Raw genomic sequence first — 17,455 nt, 5'->3', positions numbered from 1 at the left:
GAAACAAAGCAGCGGCACGATGACAACGACGTCAACTCGTGGCTAGGTCACCGCAAGAAGCCGCGAAAAGAAAAAAAAAAGGAACGCGTTTCGAAAGAAGGGCACTGTGAAATCGGGCCCGCCCAGCTTTTCGAGGAGTTCTGAATCGATACAGACCTGGGTGTCCGAGATACGACGTCCGGGATTTACAGGCCTGTTCCAGGACTCCCGAACCAACATTCCGCGATTCGCGGTAGGCCGCAGTTTGCACGGATCTGCTGCAGCGTGATGACAGTTTCAAAATCCAGGAACTAGATATACTAGTTCTCCAGGCGGGTCCCACGGTAACCACGCAACAACGCGTATGTGAGTCAGCATACGAGCCCACGGCGAAGGCGTTTTGCTGCTTATAACGAGAAGCAATGAGCAAGTTCCTAAATAAAAAGCAATAGCCAGCGCCACCCAATCGAAGAATGCGCCTAACTTTTCCGAGACCTCCCAATCGATACAGTTCTGGGCATACTCTGGGCAGTACATGTATGCACACAAGCGCGCGCCACCTGTAAGCGATCGAAGTGGGGCACCTACGGCCGAAAGGAGATATGCCTCTATCCCAAAGGTGCTCGGACCTCGCTATCGTGTGAAGTTCCGCCCGGTTCCCGGGAAGAATGATGCGTCCTCCTTTCTCCCTCCCCACCTCGTTTTCAGGAAAGATAGCACGAGAGGGCGCCTTTGCCGACGGGAGACAAATCGCGGGGGAAAGATAACTGACCGTCTCTCGTGTAGGAGTAGGCGAAGGGTCAGGGGGGGGGGGGGGGCGACGTGTTTTTCGACGCGGGGGCGGGTTATGACGCTATCGGTCGCGAGAAGTGTTTACCCACCAGCCCCGTAGGGTTCGGCCTACTAGAAGCGATGGCTTTGTCTGGTTTCGGAGAAGCCATCGAAATTCAGAGTAGTCCACATTTTTTTTACGTTGGCTTTGTAGTCACCTGCTCGCGCGCCCGCAGGCGCCCTATGTAACGTAATCGGGGAGCTTACGCAAATTAAACAACACCCACCGTCATCACCAACTGGATAGGCCATGTTGCGTAATAAAATTAATAGTGTCAGTATCTGGCGCTTCCACCCTAGAAACATTGAAACCTTCAACCAGCAAATCATGGGTAAGGATACACTGTACCGCCAGTTATATTATGGCATAGTCGAACCCCGCTATTCAGGAATTTTCGAACACAATTACGCGATATTGCGTAACGATACTTACACATTATTGCGTTACAAGTGTACAAGCATCAGCGCTCACCAGATTTTTTTCTTTTTTAATCACGAGATGTCGGCAGCGAACACAGAAAGGAATAACGCACTGTTTAGAACATATCAGAAGCTTCAATTACGCGATTCCCATAGTTGCCAGTTGAAGCAGCTGGCTGCCTGTTCCGACGACTTCGTCCCAATTTTAGGGAGTCAGGTGGCATAGCTATGTCGTGATGTCGAGGTGGGGCGTCAGAAGCTTCGTTTACATGAACGCGAAGCGAGCGGATCGAGTCAGAAGTAGAGCTTACGCAGGCAGCCCCGACAGCACTGACACGCAACTTGCCAAGCAGGCCGGGCGTGTCAATCCACTCCTGGCCGGCGTGTTGACAGAACTTGCCTAGACGTTCGCTCGGCCCGACCCGCTATAGCGTTTACATTAACGCGACGGCCAGTTTTCGGCCCGACTCGGCCCGACTTCATGAGGTTCATGAGAACGTAGCACGAGAGAGAAAGTGAGATTGGTCTCGTAGATCACCACTCGCAGCGCTAGCAGAAAAGAAATAAATAAAAAAATTCACCGACCATTACGATAATCTCTAATGCGAAATTTGAGCCCAGCTCAATATGTGTTTCCATTTCACGACACATTGAGGCAAAGAATTTGAGAGATATATGCATAAGAGCCGGCTGCCGTCGCAAATCGGATTTGCGGGTCAAGCGCGTCGACTTTTATACACGACTCGTTGAAGGCTCCAGTGTAATCGCTGGTGCCGCGGTGCTTCCAGAAAGTGCTACACACAATTCGCGTCATGCATACAATCAGATTTCAAAACAATCGCAAACCATGACAATCGAAACAAGCGCGAACGAGACCAAACCAAACAAACAAACAAGCGCCAGCGACAGCTGACCCGAGCAGACGATAGTACGAAACTACCGATGGTCCGCTTGAGACCAGATACGAGTACGCATCGAGTTGTCGGGCGGGTCCGCATGAAACCAGCTTCCCGCGCGCACGTCACTGAAGGGGCTGCTCTCATTGGTCTCCACCGTTCGCTGCTCGCGTTTCCATCTGCCGCTCCACGTTCGCTCTTTCATCTTTCGCTGTCGTGTTCGTTCGCTTGGTTACGCCGCCGCCGCTCGCCGCAGGAACGGGCCATTGAGAAATGCGCTCTGAGATGCTCCTCCTAACACTTTCCCCACAATACCCTAGTAACCCCGTTTCCCGGCTGACGACAAGACTAGAACAAGTTTTACATCATTTCGTTAAGTGCGTCGCGTCGAGCATGTAAACACGAGCTCAGCATACATCTATACTCGAGAAAGCCATGCTGAGTCTCGCTTTTCGCACCGAAATCAGGTTGTCTGGTTAAGATATAAACGCTAGCCGGGCGGAATCATGTTGTATACCAGGGTGTATTCATACGGGCTGCAAGGCGGGAGTTGACTCGCTCAACCTGCTTGATGAGCTGCAGGTAAACGCGGTTAAATCGATTTGGGAACCGCTCACATCTGGCTGTGTAAGCGGAGTTCCAGCTGCTTGGAGGCGATGGATTGCATTGCTATGATTACGCGGACTCGCCAACCGCGTTTCGGTCCGGCAAACTGGACTCAACAGGAAGTTGTCAGGGTTATGTAAACTGATCTATAGACAATCCATCTCCGTCCTGCAGCTTTAATAAGATAACCTCTGAAGGATTCCCGTAAAAACGTGAGTGGAAAGTTGTGCCGATGTCCCAAGCACTCTTCGTCAAGTATAGGCGGTGCTATCGGAGGCATCATGGCAAGTGATAGCGGTGATAGTGATAGTGATAGCAAGTGATGAGCGGTAACTCCCAACAAAGGTTTTATTTTGAGCGACCCGTGTTTATACTTCAACTTATCGCCACTTCACAGGCACGATTCAACTTATCAGGAAGGTTAGCTGCTCATCTGAAAGGTGCACATATCGGGCAATCATGCACACCCAGAACCAAGCCGCGATATTGTGCCTGCCTCTCTATTTTCACGGGTAAGCTTGTCGCTGCTGTGTGGAACCAAGTGGCCCAAACAGCCACAACTCGGAGCCATTTTGTTCGCCGCATGTACACAAACCCTCCGCCTTCAGCACGTCAGAACCCTTCGCATCTGGATGCACGCACTGAAGCTCCGGCATTTGCTTGACGGTTCAAACACTTTTTTTTTTCTCTTAAAGGACGTTTTCATCTTCTCTCTTTCATTCGGAGCAGTTTTCGAGGCGAAGCTCAGGGGTGTGCCAGGGTACCGCACGCGAAAGCAATGGGACCATCTTCGTGCCAATTTGCGGGCAACGTACGTGCTTTCAATTCAAGAGCATGCCCGGACACGTATTTCTTTTTTCTCCGGCAAATCGATTTTGCTTTCTGCCACTTTGAGCTCTCCTATTTTGAATGGCCCGCACAGCAGGCTCGTCTGCCCTATTTTGTGCAAGCGAAAGAAGACCGTTTCTGGAACACCGTGTTCAACTCCCCTTCCCTCTCTCTCTCTCCTCCATCCCCCCTTTCCTTTTGCCTGTCTTTTTTTGGATTGCCTTCTCCTCGTGCCGACCATCATTCCACAGAGCCGGCAATTCATTTCCTCCATATCATGCTCTCCGCTGAACACGTTTCGGATTCTGAACAGCCTGCGTATTGGCATCCGCTAGAAAGGAGCGCGCGCGAAGTTGAAATTTCAAGTACGCTGCCTTCCCCCGCCCCCCTTTTTTTGTTGTCTATCCGTAATTCTTGTTCTCCTTCCCTTGGGCAATGGAGCGTTATGGGTTTTGACATATAGGTTCGGTTGTATATGAGGCGTCAAATAGAGATTATGGCGCATACTGAGATCCGCGTTTGTCACGACTTAGGTGGCGTGGAATTTACCAGGCTGACACTAGAGAGAGACACAGCAGGCGAGTGCCTCTGACGTGGAGGTGACACGTGACAGAGAGGCACGTACATTCGCACAATCGTGCTCACGATGGGCAGACATGAGCTGTTAGGTTCCACCGCTCTGTACCTATACACGCGGTGTCCCAGCTATAATACATCGCCTAAAAAAAAAAAAAGACGGGTCATTCCACGCGAAAATAGACAAGTGCATATTGTTCGCAGTCTAGTAGAACAGCCGCCACTAATTATTTTGTAGGTGCCATTCAATTTAATAATGACTTGCAATTGCCAATTTTTTATTACTGTTCTGAATGCCGTGCTGTAAATGAAGAATTTGTAGGAAATTGAAAGAAATTTAAAGCTGGCATATTTTGAAAAAGCCAGCTACTTTATGTCCGTTCATCTTTTCCGGCTCGTAAAGAAAACATGCGAAAAATAAAGAAAAAAATTATCTGACGAACCGTCCACCCGTATAAAAAACAGCGCCCTCGAACAAGCTCCATAGCGGTTAATGGTAGAGCTGGAAGTTTTTCTTTCGGTGCCTTGTTGTTGTTAAGGAAAGACTGCTGATAATTGCTCGTTGATGCATCGTGTAAAAACAGCGCTGACTGACTGCTGTGAAGCTTGCTTGAAGACGCTGCTTTTTGAAGCGGGCGGACGGTTAGCCACGTTATATATATATTTTTTCATTTTTCGCGGGCTTTCCTTATCAGCCGGAAAGAATAAATGGGCAAAAAGTGCCTGGCTGGGAAAATGCCAGTTTTAAGTTCCTTTCAATTTTCTGCACATTCTTTTTTTGACAGCACGGTATTCAGAGCATTGACTAAACGTTAACTAATAGCAGTTAATTAATACGTTGAATGACATCAACAAAAAATTACTGGCGGCTGACTGTGAGCAATACGTTCTTGGCTATCTTCGTTTAGAATGGCCCGTCTTTCTTGAAAACGTGCTGCATGATAGCCGGGACGCCTTGGCTCTTTCTTTTTTTTTCTCTTGCGTAAAACACCTTGGCTAACGTTAGTTGAGACACGCAGTATATTACGTTATTGTGAAGCACTGTGTACTTTGTACCGACCAGCATTACACTTCAAGCTTCATCATGCTACCTTGTTGCACAGAGATAACACTGACAGATTACAACAGTGTGGTTTCGTGCATATGCGTTCCACTTTCATTTCCCCTTTTCGCCCTTCCTAAATCCTATAATCCTTATATCTCATTCTTCCCGTTCTCAGTAGCTGAGCGATACATCCTCTGTGTAATCCACCAGTACTTTCCCAGCTACAATTTCCTGCTTACCCCTTGCGTTATGGAGAGGATGTGAAGACATGCGGCACTAATTGAACCTCAAACGCCTGTAGATAGTGTTGAAGTTTTACCTTGTGCTGCTGTACACTTCGCTTTAGAAGTTTTACCTTGTGCTGTTTGTTCCTGCTAGACTGATGCGCACGCTTTGACAGAAACACTGTCGCCGTGCTAGATGACCTGTAAAAAAAGCTTTGCCAAATTTCGCGCTTTACACCCCATGCAAATATGGAGATCGATAAAGACAGACAGACATCTGTACAGCATATAACGAATTCAATGTAATATATAACAGCAACATATATTGTACATGATGCTATGGATGACTTATTTCCATTGACGAAGAGCTGGTCTACCAGGCCTGAAAAGAAGACGATGAGAATGAAGACGATGTAACCTTGGGCGGGCTGAATTGGTTCTAGGCAAGGCTACATGCACATACGCCCGTAAGCATATCTGCACATATATTCTTTCCTCTGCCTCTTACTACGTAACAATGTAACGTGACACAAAAAGGCAGGCTTGAAAAAACACGGACACAAGTAGAACGAGGAGACTACAAACGGCGATTGTGCAGTCCTGGCTTTACTTATGTCCTTGTTTGTACGCCTGCCTTTCCGTACTATGAATCCTCACCAACGTTCTCGAGATTCAGTCGCTCTAAGCGCATTACGCGCATTTTCTTTTGCTTCAATGAATGCGTAGTAGACATTGACCCCATCTGCGCGCGGCTATATGGTGAAGCTAATAATGCGTCGAAACAATAAATGCATTGCGTAGGTGTGGCAATGTGGCATTCGGTATGTACACAGCTGCCAAAGGCTCAGTGCACTAAGGATACTTTAGAATTGTTTCAGACTCACACATTTGCAGGGCCGATTTGCAAGCGAATTCCTGCGTGCTTAATTCCGGGCGCACACTTTGTACTCGCGCAATAACAGGCTCACTCACAGTGCAGGACACTTAAACGCGACAGTAAAATTTTTGGAGAGCCATAGATGGCAAGTATATCGGCGCGATGCGCGAATTCACAGGGATGCAGTTCAGACGTCCACACGGTGAGGCATGCGCTGCACCTTGCCATCACGTGACGGGGAGAGACGAAGGGGTGACGGTAAAGAGGTTAACCGAGGGCGTGGCTGGTTCGTTACCCTACACTTGGGGAAGGGTAAAACGGAGAAAGGGATGAGAAAGTGGAAGTGGAAACCTGATGCTATGTAATGTCAAATTTGCTTGTGTTGTACTATTTTCCCTCCCTGTAACAACCCTCAAGCGAGGGTTAACAGTATTAATAAAGAAAGAAAGAAAGAAAGATGAGTGAAGTGTCGCAATAGTCGGGAAGCTTGGGCAAGCTGGTTTGTATGCTGAGAGTTAGCGCTCGTGATGCGAACCTGCTTTATTTCTTCGTTATTGCCTCTGTTGGCGCTGGTGCTTGTCGAGATAACAAAAATAATAAAGAGGTAGTCATTGTGAACCCACTCGCAGAGGAAAGTTTGCTGACAGTAAAAAAGCGTTTCTACAGTCCATTCGCCATCAAGTAGGGCAACTGGCCTTGTGCAGGCTACAGAGTGCTTTGGCCAAACTCCCAGAATATTTTCCACAGAGAGCGGTCTGTCATTCAAGCATCCGAGACTAGCTGATAGGATGCACTGGCTAGGAATAAATTTCGCTATACTCGACGTTCTCCCGCACTGAAAGAGTTTTCAGTGGTGTATATTTACTACCTCTGAGAATCCAGACGAACATACACGGCGTGTGTGACAGCCGGCTCACCCCTTACTGTGAGGAGGCATTTCGTTGGTGAACTTCAGACATATATGTAGTAGTAGCTTGCTCCCGCACGCATTGACGTTTAGTAGCGCAGTCGCAGAGGCGATGGCGTCGTCGTCTTGTGACGCTGTGTTGAGCCAGAATGCGTTGCACACACTAGCTTGGCATAGCGAATATATTTTCCTGAAGATCATGTTCATGCCGAAGCATTTGCGCTGGCAGCTATGTAATACATGGTTGGTCGCTGCAAGTAGTAACGCGTGAATTGGCTGAATTCACCGTCACAATAAGCATGATGTAGTAGGCATTTTGTAATTCGGCATTCCGTGAACAGTTATATTCATTCTTACACGCTAAAGCTGTCAAACGAGAGGACCCATGCTTAACGGAGGCTGTTAGTTTTGAGCGCAAAAATTGTCGTCAAGTCGAAGTTCGGGCTCCGCACATGAGCAGTCCAGCAAAGAGAAATGTTGGACCGAAAATTAGCTTCTGTTACCGGCCATACACAAAAGAAAAATAATAATAAAATAAAGAGAGAAAGAAAGAGAAATATGGAACCCAATAATAGAGCAGCAAGTAACTGAAGGATGAGTGCACTTCTGCGCATGCGCAGGAGCACTGACTCTCGGCGCTGTTTTGGGGCACATTAAGCCATTCATGCCAGCTGATTCTAAAGCACGCTGCTTTTATTTGGGCATACGCTAACGCTCATATGTCTGGCTTGTATAAGTCGCCTGCAGCTGCAGGGTGTCCTCATTTGCCACTTCCTTTTAACGCGATAGCGTTAAGGGCACCATGTTGCAAAAAATCCGGCGGCCGCGTCCAGCGTCAGATGTCGTTCCGGAAAAAAAAATTTCTGACCACCCATACCCCGGCCCTCCATGTGGCGCAAGGAAGCTAATGAACTAATTGAATTTCTCTAGCTAAAATATGCAGAAAAATCGTAAAGTACGACTTACACACAACCTAAAGACATGATAGCGTCGGATTGTAATTTGGCTATACGAGAACACGTATTTATGTTACGCGAAAACTCAGAGACCCCTTTTCCAGCATTTCTGCCATCCATAGACCGGCCACGGCGTCGCCATTTGCACGCCCCAACGCGTGAATATTTAGGAGGCCACGGAGTGGCGCACCTAGTTTCTTGCAATATCTTCAGATGGCACTCGCCGGCATCGCATCGCAGCTCACGAAAGAGGCCGCGTTTCTACCAGAAAGCCCGCCTTCGTGCATAGCGTTTTGCGGCTACAGTTTCCTTTTAAACATTACGGTTACATACGCTCCAGTTGCCGGGAAACGTGAGAAGGCGTCAGGAATCTTTGAATGCTATTGCGTTCCAATCTTAAAGGCGAAGCTTAAGTGTCCCCCATCTTTTTCAAACCACCCATAGCCAGGCCCTCCATGTGCCGCAAAGAAGTTACTGAACTAATTGTATTTCTCAAGCTAAAATACGTAGAAAAATTGTAAAGACTTACACACAACCTACAAGCATGATAGCGTCGGACTGTAATTTAAATGTACAAGAAAACCAAGCTCTGTTACGCGAAAACTCGAACAAACTTTTTTTCCGGCGTTTCTGCCATGCATAGACCGGCGACAGCGTTCGCCATTTGCGCGTGCCGGCGCCTGAATATCGGATTCCACGGTACACCATACGCGTCGAACGCTACCCAATTCGTGCATAGCATTCGACGTGAGCGTTTCCCGGTAAACAATATGGTTACATACGCTGCAGTTTCCGAGAAGCGTGAGAAGCAGTCAGGAAGCTTTGAGTGTTCTCGCGTTCATCTCTTAAAGGCGAAGCTTAAGCGCCCTACAAACTTCTTTTGGCGAGCTTATTCTTTTTCTTCCTGCGAGCGCAAGACTCCGTTTACAGAAATGACATACCACTTATGGAAACAAAACATCTAGATACCCTAAGCAGTGGAGTATCGTGGGCAGAAAGCGAGCAGAGGACTTGTAATGCAATCGGACAATGCAAGCGCGCGTGTCGTGCTTGTTTTTCATCTTCTTTCTTTTCTGGCTGCAATTATTCATAGCCAACAAAGCGCAGCACTAAATCGATCGGCGGCTCCGTCAGCTAGGAAGTACCTTTGAACCCACAAACCAAGTTTCGTGTCTAAGTTCTCTGGCTGGTTCATGTGCGTTTTCTGTTGCTCTTAAACAGAAATGGCCGATTGATGCGAAAGCGTCAAATGGCCTATTGAGCGAAAATGCCGGCATCTGTAGTCCGCAGCAGCGAAACGGCACCTTAAGTACGTCCCATTGGCTGCGACGCCGTGTCACGAGCGCGTCTCGATGGAGCAGGGCTGGCGAAAGGGTATAGCTGCTACACAATAGCGCGCCAGGTGTTGCGCGAGGGGAGAGGGCATTGCCGCGACGCCACGTCACTTTCGCTCTCGCTCTCAAAAACCGGCGCCTGGTCCGTATCTCTCTCTCTCACCCTCACTAGGCTTAGCTGCTGCGCGCGCCTAGCGGCCTTGCTGGCCCCTGCTGCTTTCTTGGTCTATCACAGCGCACGACGTCGGTGGCATGCGGCGTTGGCACCACAAGCTGCTGCATTACTCACAGTGCAAAACTCAGAGGACCGCTCAGCGGCGTTCAATTGGACATTAATGCTTTCACATTCGCAACTCATAAGTGCTTAGGTGTCCTCGCATTTTTTGTTTGGTTTACAAACAAAAGAATTTAAAAACGTGAACTCTAACACGTGATGCAAAGAGTAGACAAAGACATTGAAACGCTGGTGCGAGTTAAAAAGACATTACGACAGAACCCATTTCACGATGAACGTCGACGTAAGTGCGATTAGTATTGCAGTGACTCACCGTACTGCAACCGCCGAAGCGCGTCAGGCATGTATGCAGCCGGGCTCAGCTCTCGCGCATCTCTTTGCACAAGCGCCATCTAGCAGTGCCGCAGTGAAGCCTGTGCGTGGCCCACGAATACATATTCGGGAAAAGTTCTCTCTCTCTCTCTCTCTCTCTCTCTCTCTATATATATATATATATATATATATATATATATATATAGTGAGTTATAAACGTCAGTGAGTGTAAACGTCATTATATATATATAATGACGTTTACACGAGATATCTTGACCAATTGCTCTCAAAATGTGGGCATTATTTATGAATCCTGCTACACGTGCATTTATCATTAATTTTACAAGAGGACGAACTTCGGAAGAAATATCGGGTTTAACTCGGTTTTGATAAAGTTGGGGATGCGAACAAATCGGGAATAATAGGGACTTACTCGGAAAACTAAGAACCCCATATATATATATATATATATATATATATATATATATATATATATATATATATATATATATATATATATAGGGTTCTTAGTTTTCCGAGTAAGTCCCTATTATTCCCGATTTGTTCGCATCCCCAACTTTATCGAAACCGAGTTATATATATATATATATATATATATATATATATATATATATATATATATATATATATATATATATATATATATATATAGGGTTCTTAGTTTTCCGAGTAAGTCCCTATTATTCCCGATTTGTTCGCATCCCCAACTTTATCAAAACCGAGTTAAACCCGATATTTCTTCCGAAGTTCGTCCTCTTGTAAAATTAATGATAAATGCACGTGTAGCAGGATTCATAAATAATGCCCACATTTTGAGAGCAATTGGTCAAGATATCTCGTGTAAACGTCATTATGTATGAATATGATGTATGTAATGTTTTCGCTTAGCGTTCAAGCAAGAGCCAGCGCGCGACACACACACACACACACACACACGCACAGATATATATGTATATATATATATCTTCAGCGCCTGCCAACATTGAGTGAACGACAGCTTCGTGTTTATTTTTCTTTTTAGTAGCAGCGCCTACATTTACACGCCAATAGCACATTGGAACGCATTTTCCGCAGGTCTCACACATGTAAATGGCGGCAATATCCGTTAGGAAGCGAATTAACGCAGTACCGACGCTGCTCTGCATTGCGAACGGTGGCTGTGACGTTGAGACAATGTTTACCCAACTACGCTACGCTACAAAGAACGGATATTGATTCCTCTAGTTGGCATTCCAATAATTTTAACGCGATAGCGTTAAGGAGCTCGTGTCGCAGAAAAGCCGGTGTCGTCGGCGTCGGCTGTCGGCGTCGGCGTTTGCGGCGTTGACCGTGAGCGATAAATCACGGCAGGCGCTTCATAAATAAAAAGCAACTTCCAAGATTGGCGCGGTGGGAATCGAACCAGGGTCTCCGGAGTGTGAGACGGAGACGCTACCACTCAGCCACGAGTTCGATGCTTCCAAGCGGTGCAAACGCGCCTCTAGTGAATGCAGTGTTGCCTTCGAAACGAGCCGTGGAAAGTTATACTGCGGTGTATATCGGTAATTATGAACATGTAACGTACAGAAGTCACAATTACACGAGTTGCGAAGTGCGTTTCCGCTGCATTTCTTCTGCGCTTTCCGCACACGCAGAGCCATCTTGCGGCAAACACAGAAGACCCCCTCCTCTCAATGTACGGCGCTGCCCCGACAGGAGGCGCGCCGCGCGCGCATTGGGACCGCTGCCAGGCGCGTCGCGGGACTCCCTCTCCCCTGACGACGCTTCGCCGTGCTTCCGGTTTAGATTACTATCTATCTCTCTGCCCGTGCCGATCACGACGTTTGGCTGGCGTAGATCGTTTCCCCTCCGAGACACCGAGTTCTTTGGTTCGTTCCGTTCGCTCAGGCGCACGTTTCGTTGCCGCGCCGAACGCTGCGTTGCTCGACGCTCACCGCGTGATAGGTGGGCGCTAAGTCCGATGCGGGGCGCATCGTAAGTGATCGCTGTGCCGTAGCGCATTGTCTTATACCCCTTGGCGGGTCGACGGGAACGCTGTCGCGTCCCACTCTTGAAGGCGAAGCTTAAGCGTCCTCCAATTTTTGTTGCGAGAGCGTATATTGGCAAACCGGAGAATGGGACGACTATAGACGAGCGCGAAAAACCCATCAGATCTAGGATGGAGACGGAAATGCTGCCCCACAGAATATGGCAATGCACGTCAAAGGCTTCACGCTTCCTGCGAATCATGGCCGTGTGCACTACATTTTTGTACTTCTTTCTTTTTAAAGAAAGTGCAGAGAACAAAGTAAGTCAAGAAGGGTCCGCCAAAGTCGTCTCTGTATGTTGTTTTTGTTCACGCGGTTTCGTTTAAATGTGATGATAATGCCTGACAATAAGGATTCGGATTTAGAGATGGGTTTGCCACATGGTTCGCGAGCAGCTCTTCTTGCCATTATGCGTTCTTTGAATGACTGTTTGTTTGAACAGAACGTTTGTGTCCAAAGGGGACCACTACTTGCGTTAACCATTCGTAAATGTTGCCAGAAAAATCGCGAACTCTTGGCTGCCATATAACAAAAGCTCCGATTTCTCCTCGAAGTTGTGCCAGACAAAATAAAGGCATTTCTTTCTTCCCGATTTTCTAAAGAGCACTCGATTATTCCTCCATATTATATATATATATATATATATATATATATATATATGTAATGGCCAAATACAAGGGACTTAGCGCATGCTTGGCTTGGCGCGGCTTAGCAGCATACTTAGAAGAACACCTGCGCACAAGAAATCGCGGCCACGGATTCTTATGCGCTTACTACTAGTAGTGTTGCGCTTTTCCTAGGTTAGCACACGCAAATTGTTGAAGTACAGCAATGATATGTGCTTTTCATAGATTTTCTTGACGACGCGAGGTGGTGTCAAGTCGCAGAGACGTCTTAGAGATACGTTTCGCTACTTGGGCTTGAGACTCACCTAAGGGTGTGCCAGAAAACGCAAAGGAAAAGCAGAAATAATCATAACGAAAGACACAGAGAACAAGCCATTCTGATGTCTTCTTAGCAGTTAGAGTGGACTGTATTCAATGCTGGCCAGAATTGGGGCGCTCTCAAAGTAATATGCACTCTTTTAGCTATAGAGCAGTTGTGCTGAACGAAAAAGAATAATTCCCTGTTTCGGGCCTCTATGGCGTATGTAATTTAACTGCTGGAGTGTTAGTCTCTCTAGGGGCATATGCATTGAGTTTTATTCGCAAGGACGTCCTTGAGGCGGTGTGTGATTACATTCAAGCAGCAAAACTTGTACCACGCTAATTGTTCAGTGAATCTTCTTTTCATTCTTAAATAATCAAATCGGACATTCTTCTGGCCGTCCACTTCTCGATCACACACTACTAATTTATTCATAGTTTTAGTTTTCCAAATTAATTCTTCTGAACTCATTATCTTACAACGACCCTATTCTTGGCCCATAACCCATTTCGTGCGCGCGTGCCTGAAGACACACCACAACCATCACCAAAGGCAGCAGTGGCAAGTTTTCCAATGCCAAAGTATAAGTTAGATGTACAGCTTAAGCACAGTAAGCGCTGGCTTAATGCCCGCTAAATGCGCGCTCCTTCAAGTTTTATGTCGCACTTGTGGCACGGGTACATGTGTCAGGCACAAGCTTTCGTTCACAGTACAAGTGATATTTGTTTATGCGTTTGTAGCAAGCCCACCCGATTTAGTCAAGGGTAATTAAATATGCTCCCGTTTTGGTCTTCGTATACTACTGCTGCCCTATACGCATAGGGGACGGACCTGACCGCGCTTCTGCGTAGCAACATACTGTATATCGAGTAATTACTCTTTGCTTTTCAACATGATAGCGTACCTGAATCCATTTTGCTTCTTTTGGCTTTAGCGTTCTTATGCTGCCTCGCTCGCGAATCAAGTTCTCTAATCAAGCCTTTCAGTCCTCCACCTGCGTTGCTAAAACTGGCCAGGCTTTGTGAGGCCGCCGGCCTGTAGTTGTTGCTTTCCGTCACGCGCCGAGCCGGAAAGCAAGAAGAGCGATCGATGTGCAGGAACACCCGATTCGACACACGCGTCCGCAGCGGGTTTGAATGCTGAATGAGCGCCACGTGTGCCTAAAGCATAACATGAAGAAAACACGTGCTCACGCGACTCTTACTGCGAAGCAGTTATGACCTCGAAACTGGGTTTTCTGTCTCTTTCGTTTCTCTGTTCGACCGCCAGTTTTTCTTTTCTTCTTCTTTTTTTTAGCGCTGCAGCAGCCTTTACGCAGTTGTCGTTATAGCCGAGTCGTCGTCGTCAGACAGATTTGGGTTGTCTGCGGACATATTACCATTTGTAGAATGTCGGGCTGCCAGAAACGTGGGCAATGCCGGTTGCGCCATCTGGTTGAGCAGAGCTTAGCTAGGGAGGAGAAAGAGTTATTACTTTAGTGAGGAACTATTTCTTGCTTAGCTGGTAATGGAAAGTGTCGGCAACAACGCAATTACTCCCATAGACGTTTTTTTTATTTATTTGGTAAGAACGCCATGGCCACAAAGATACGTCTAATGTGTTGTGATTCGACAAAGCACCACAAGGTGCCGTTACCAGCGTTTTCAGCCGTCCACGTTTCCGGTAACCCGGTATTCTGTAAAATGTAGTAAGTATACTCACAAGGCTGACCCTCTATGTTATCGTGCACCACGCACTCTAATATACTTGCACTTTCAAGGGCGTTGGTTTATCTCATATTGCTAACACCTTTACCTTAGGTTATACATTCTTTTTGTTGTACACGACAACGAACTCACTCTTCACCTACGATGACAGAAGACGCAGTTGAAAACTGTGTTTTACTACTCACCCTGTGATGTGCTTTGAAATAGCTGACTTGCTTTTAACGGTGATAACTACTAAAGTTTATACGCGCATTATTCGTGCAGTCTGTCACGGCTATCGTCACGTTTACTTGCCACGAAGAGAACTTTATTTGTTGCCATCAAGGATTCGGTCCCAAGCCTTAAGGGTGGTTTGGCTATCGGGCAAGCCAAGCACTCTTTATACACCCATAAGCGCATTACGATGTTTCATGTCGTCGGGCCGCCTCCTCGTCTTGATTTTCACTCTCGGCATATGGCGAAGAAACACAATATGTTGCCCGCCACTGGGAATCGAACATGTGCTCTTGGGGCAATGCACTGCTAGAAGCTGGGTGTACTGAATACTGCATGACGCTGAGCTTTTTTTATAGACATAGAATAAAAGAACTGAGGATATCATAATACAAAGATGACATCGGTACACACTTACTCAAATATCAGGTAATGATATACACATACATCCAACAAGTGCATTCAGTCCGGCGGAAGTTCCTGCACAGCATGCACAATTTCTACATGAGCTGCAGTTCCACACACACAAAAAGAAAGGAAGGATTTGGAGAGCGCGGGCTTTTGACGTGTCAATTGCGCAGTTTAGACCTCCAGAGATTGTACAGGCCTGGCGTATGAGCATGTAGGAAGGACCACAATTGTTCCGAAATGCTAGAAACTCAATTCTGTGTCTATTGTTTTTTAAACGTTCTTTAAAGAATGCTCATAAAACCTAAGACATCTCTACAGTCTATGAAAGAGTCACCTATCGATGTCTACAAACAACAAACCAAACGACAAAGCATGGGGTCGTATTGCGCTCTTGTTTGTCGCGTCCTTCGCGCTGTTTTCACTTCGATATGTGCCGACTAGCACCCGTCAATGCTTTGGTGGCCCGTAATCTTCGTACCTGGACGCAGTCTGCAGTTCGTTGACCACGCCACAAAGAAGCCCTTTGAATTTAGTGTTTGGTGCTTGGCAACGGTGCAGGGCATTGTGGACGACGCAGACCCCGAAAGGGGTGGCGTCTGTTCATGTATTTCGGAAGCGACAGCAGACGATACTGTAAAAATAGCACACACTGTTACCATTGTCAGTATGTATAAAACAAGGTTTGCCCTCATCTATGAGTTGTGCAACGAGCTTTTGTACAAAAAAGAAGGGGGGGGGGCGAGGTCGTTCTTCACATTACTAGCTTAAGTTACGTTAAAAAAGAAAGCGCCAAGTGTCGCGGCAACATTGCACGCTGCACTAAACAGTTATACCTGTTTCTTGCGCCATACCTCGCCCCGAAGCTTGTCCTACGTAAATATTGTGGCCAGATGCGAGCGAAGCCCTCGCAAACTGGGTCACAGCTGCACGTGTTGCTCAGCTCTAAAAATTGCCGATTGCGGCCCACACCGTCGATATGAGGGTTGAGCCGTACCGGCACGATGTACGTAAGATCAAATAAAAAATGCGTGCGCACCGATGAACGCCGCAAATAGAGGTTAAACAAAAACAGCCAGGTGCCGTCCATTAGCTGGAGCTTCTCTTTGTTTGGAACATCGATCGGTTACGCTCACCTCTTTATCGTTAATAATCTCCAGGTGCTCGCTGGGAAGGCTCGCTGCCTGTCAGGCAAGTGCCGTGTACTGAAAAAGAACAACAAGAAGAAGAATGATTTTGTCCGCTGCCTTTCCAAGGGGTTTGGCAGGTCTAATTAACGGCGCACTAAAGAGAAACAAGATTAGAATGGCAGAAAAACACGACATTGTGCCTGTGCAATGCTTTTGCACGGACGAGTCGGCCGTACAAGCACTTGCGCTTATGCGGGTTGTTCGTCGCAGTCCGAAATAAATTTCCGTTTCAACTTCAGACTTATTATTAAATGTTTAGCTAGGAAAGTGGGCAAAGCCTAAGGACGTGGCGATGTGCTTTTGCCTCATTCACTTTGAACGCTGTGATTCAGAGTTTAGTGGTATGACTACAGAATTTGTTTCTTGTTTTTCAAATTTTGTTGAAGCAAAACGAGAGGCGCCGACTTTCTCAGAAAGTTTGAGGCAGCCTTTCGAGCTCATAGAGAGATGTTAACATGCCAACCAATCAGCTCTCTCGCAGCCTGCGAGATTGACAATTTCTTGTGGGCCACGGATGATTTTGAAAGTCGCGTCGTCGGTGCATGTATTTCGGAGAGCGCAGCGGGCAACATTGAAAAGGACGAAGATGACCATGTGCGGATCGTTAAGATTTTGTTCTTGAGAAAACGTCACTGCACACTTTAAAAAGTCCACTGCCTCAGTAAATGAGATCAGGGCCCAAGGAATGGCTGATTCCATCGGATTTTTTCTTCCGTCTATACAGCTGTTGATGTGCTTAGTTACGATAACCATGATGGGGCTGGTTATTATATGTGGCTTTTTCTTATGAAATAGGTGGGTCCTTCAGCGTGTTCTGGCCAAAAAGAAAAAGTACAAGGCAAGAAAAATAAGAAAGAATAAAAGGAAAGGAATAGAATGAACGGGAGGGACATAGACACCAGCGACTAATGGAGTAGGAGGAGGAGGAGGGGGGAGA

The 17,455-nt window shown here is 46.9% G+C and overlaps 1 protein-coding gene across 4 annotated transcripts in view; it reads left to right on the top strand.

Moving 5' to 3' along the window:
• Positions 1-17,455, top strand: part of LOC135916443 (disintegrin and metalloproteinase domain-containing protein 10-like) — a 162,241-nt gene that overhangs the window by 74,024 nt on the left and 70,762 nt on the right. The window contains exon 1 of one of the 4 annotated variants that reach the window (XM_065449802.1): positions 5,825-5,872. The exons of the other annotated variants lie outside the window; for them this stretch is intronic. The gene's annotated coding sequence lies outside the window, so the exon portion shown is untranslated. Of the gene's footprint in view, positions 1-5,824; positions 5,873-17,455 lie in introns of those variants that run through there. 4 annotated transcript variants of the gene reach the window in all.

The sequence above is a fragment of the Dermacentor albipictus genome, chromosome 4 (assembly GCF_038994185.2).
Source record: "Dermacentor albipictus isolate Rhodes 1998 colony chromosome 4, USDA_Dalb.pri_finalv2, whole genome shotgun sequence".
Taxonomy (NCBI): Eukaryota; Metazoa; Arthropoda; class Arachnida; order Ixodida; family Ixodidae; genus Dermacentor; species Dermacentor albipictus.
Note: the sequence above shows the minus strand (reverse complement) of the source record. Positions and strands in the feature narration are given on the sequence as shown.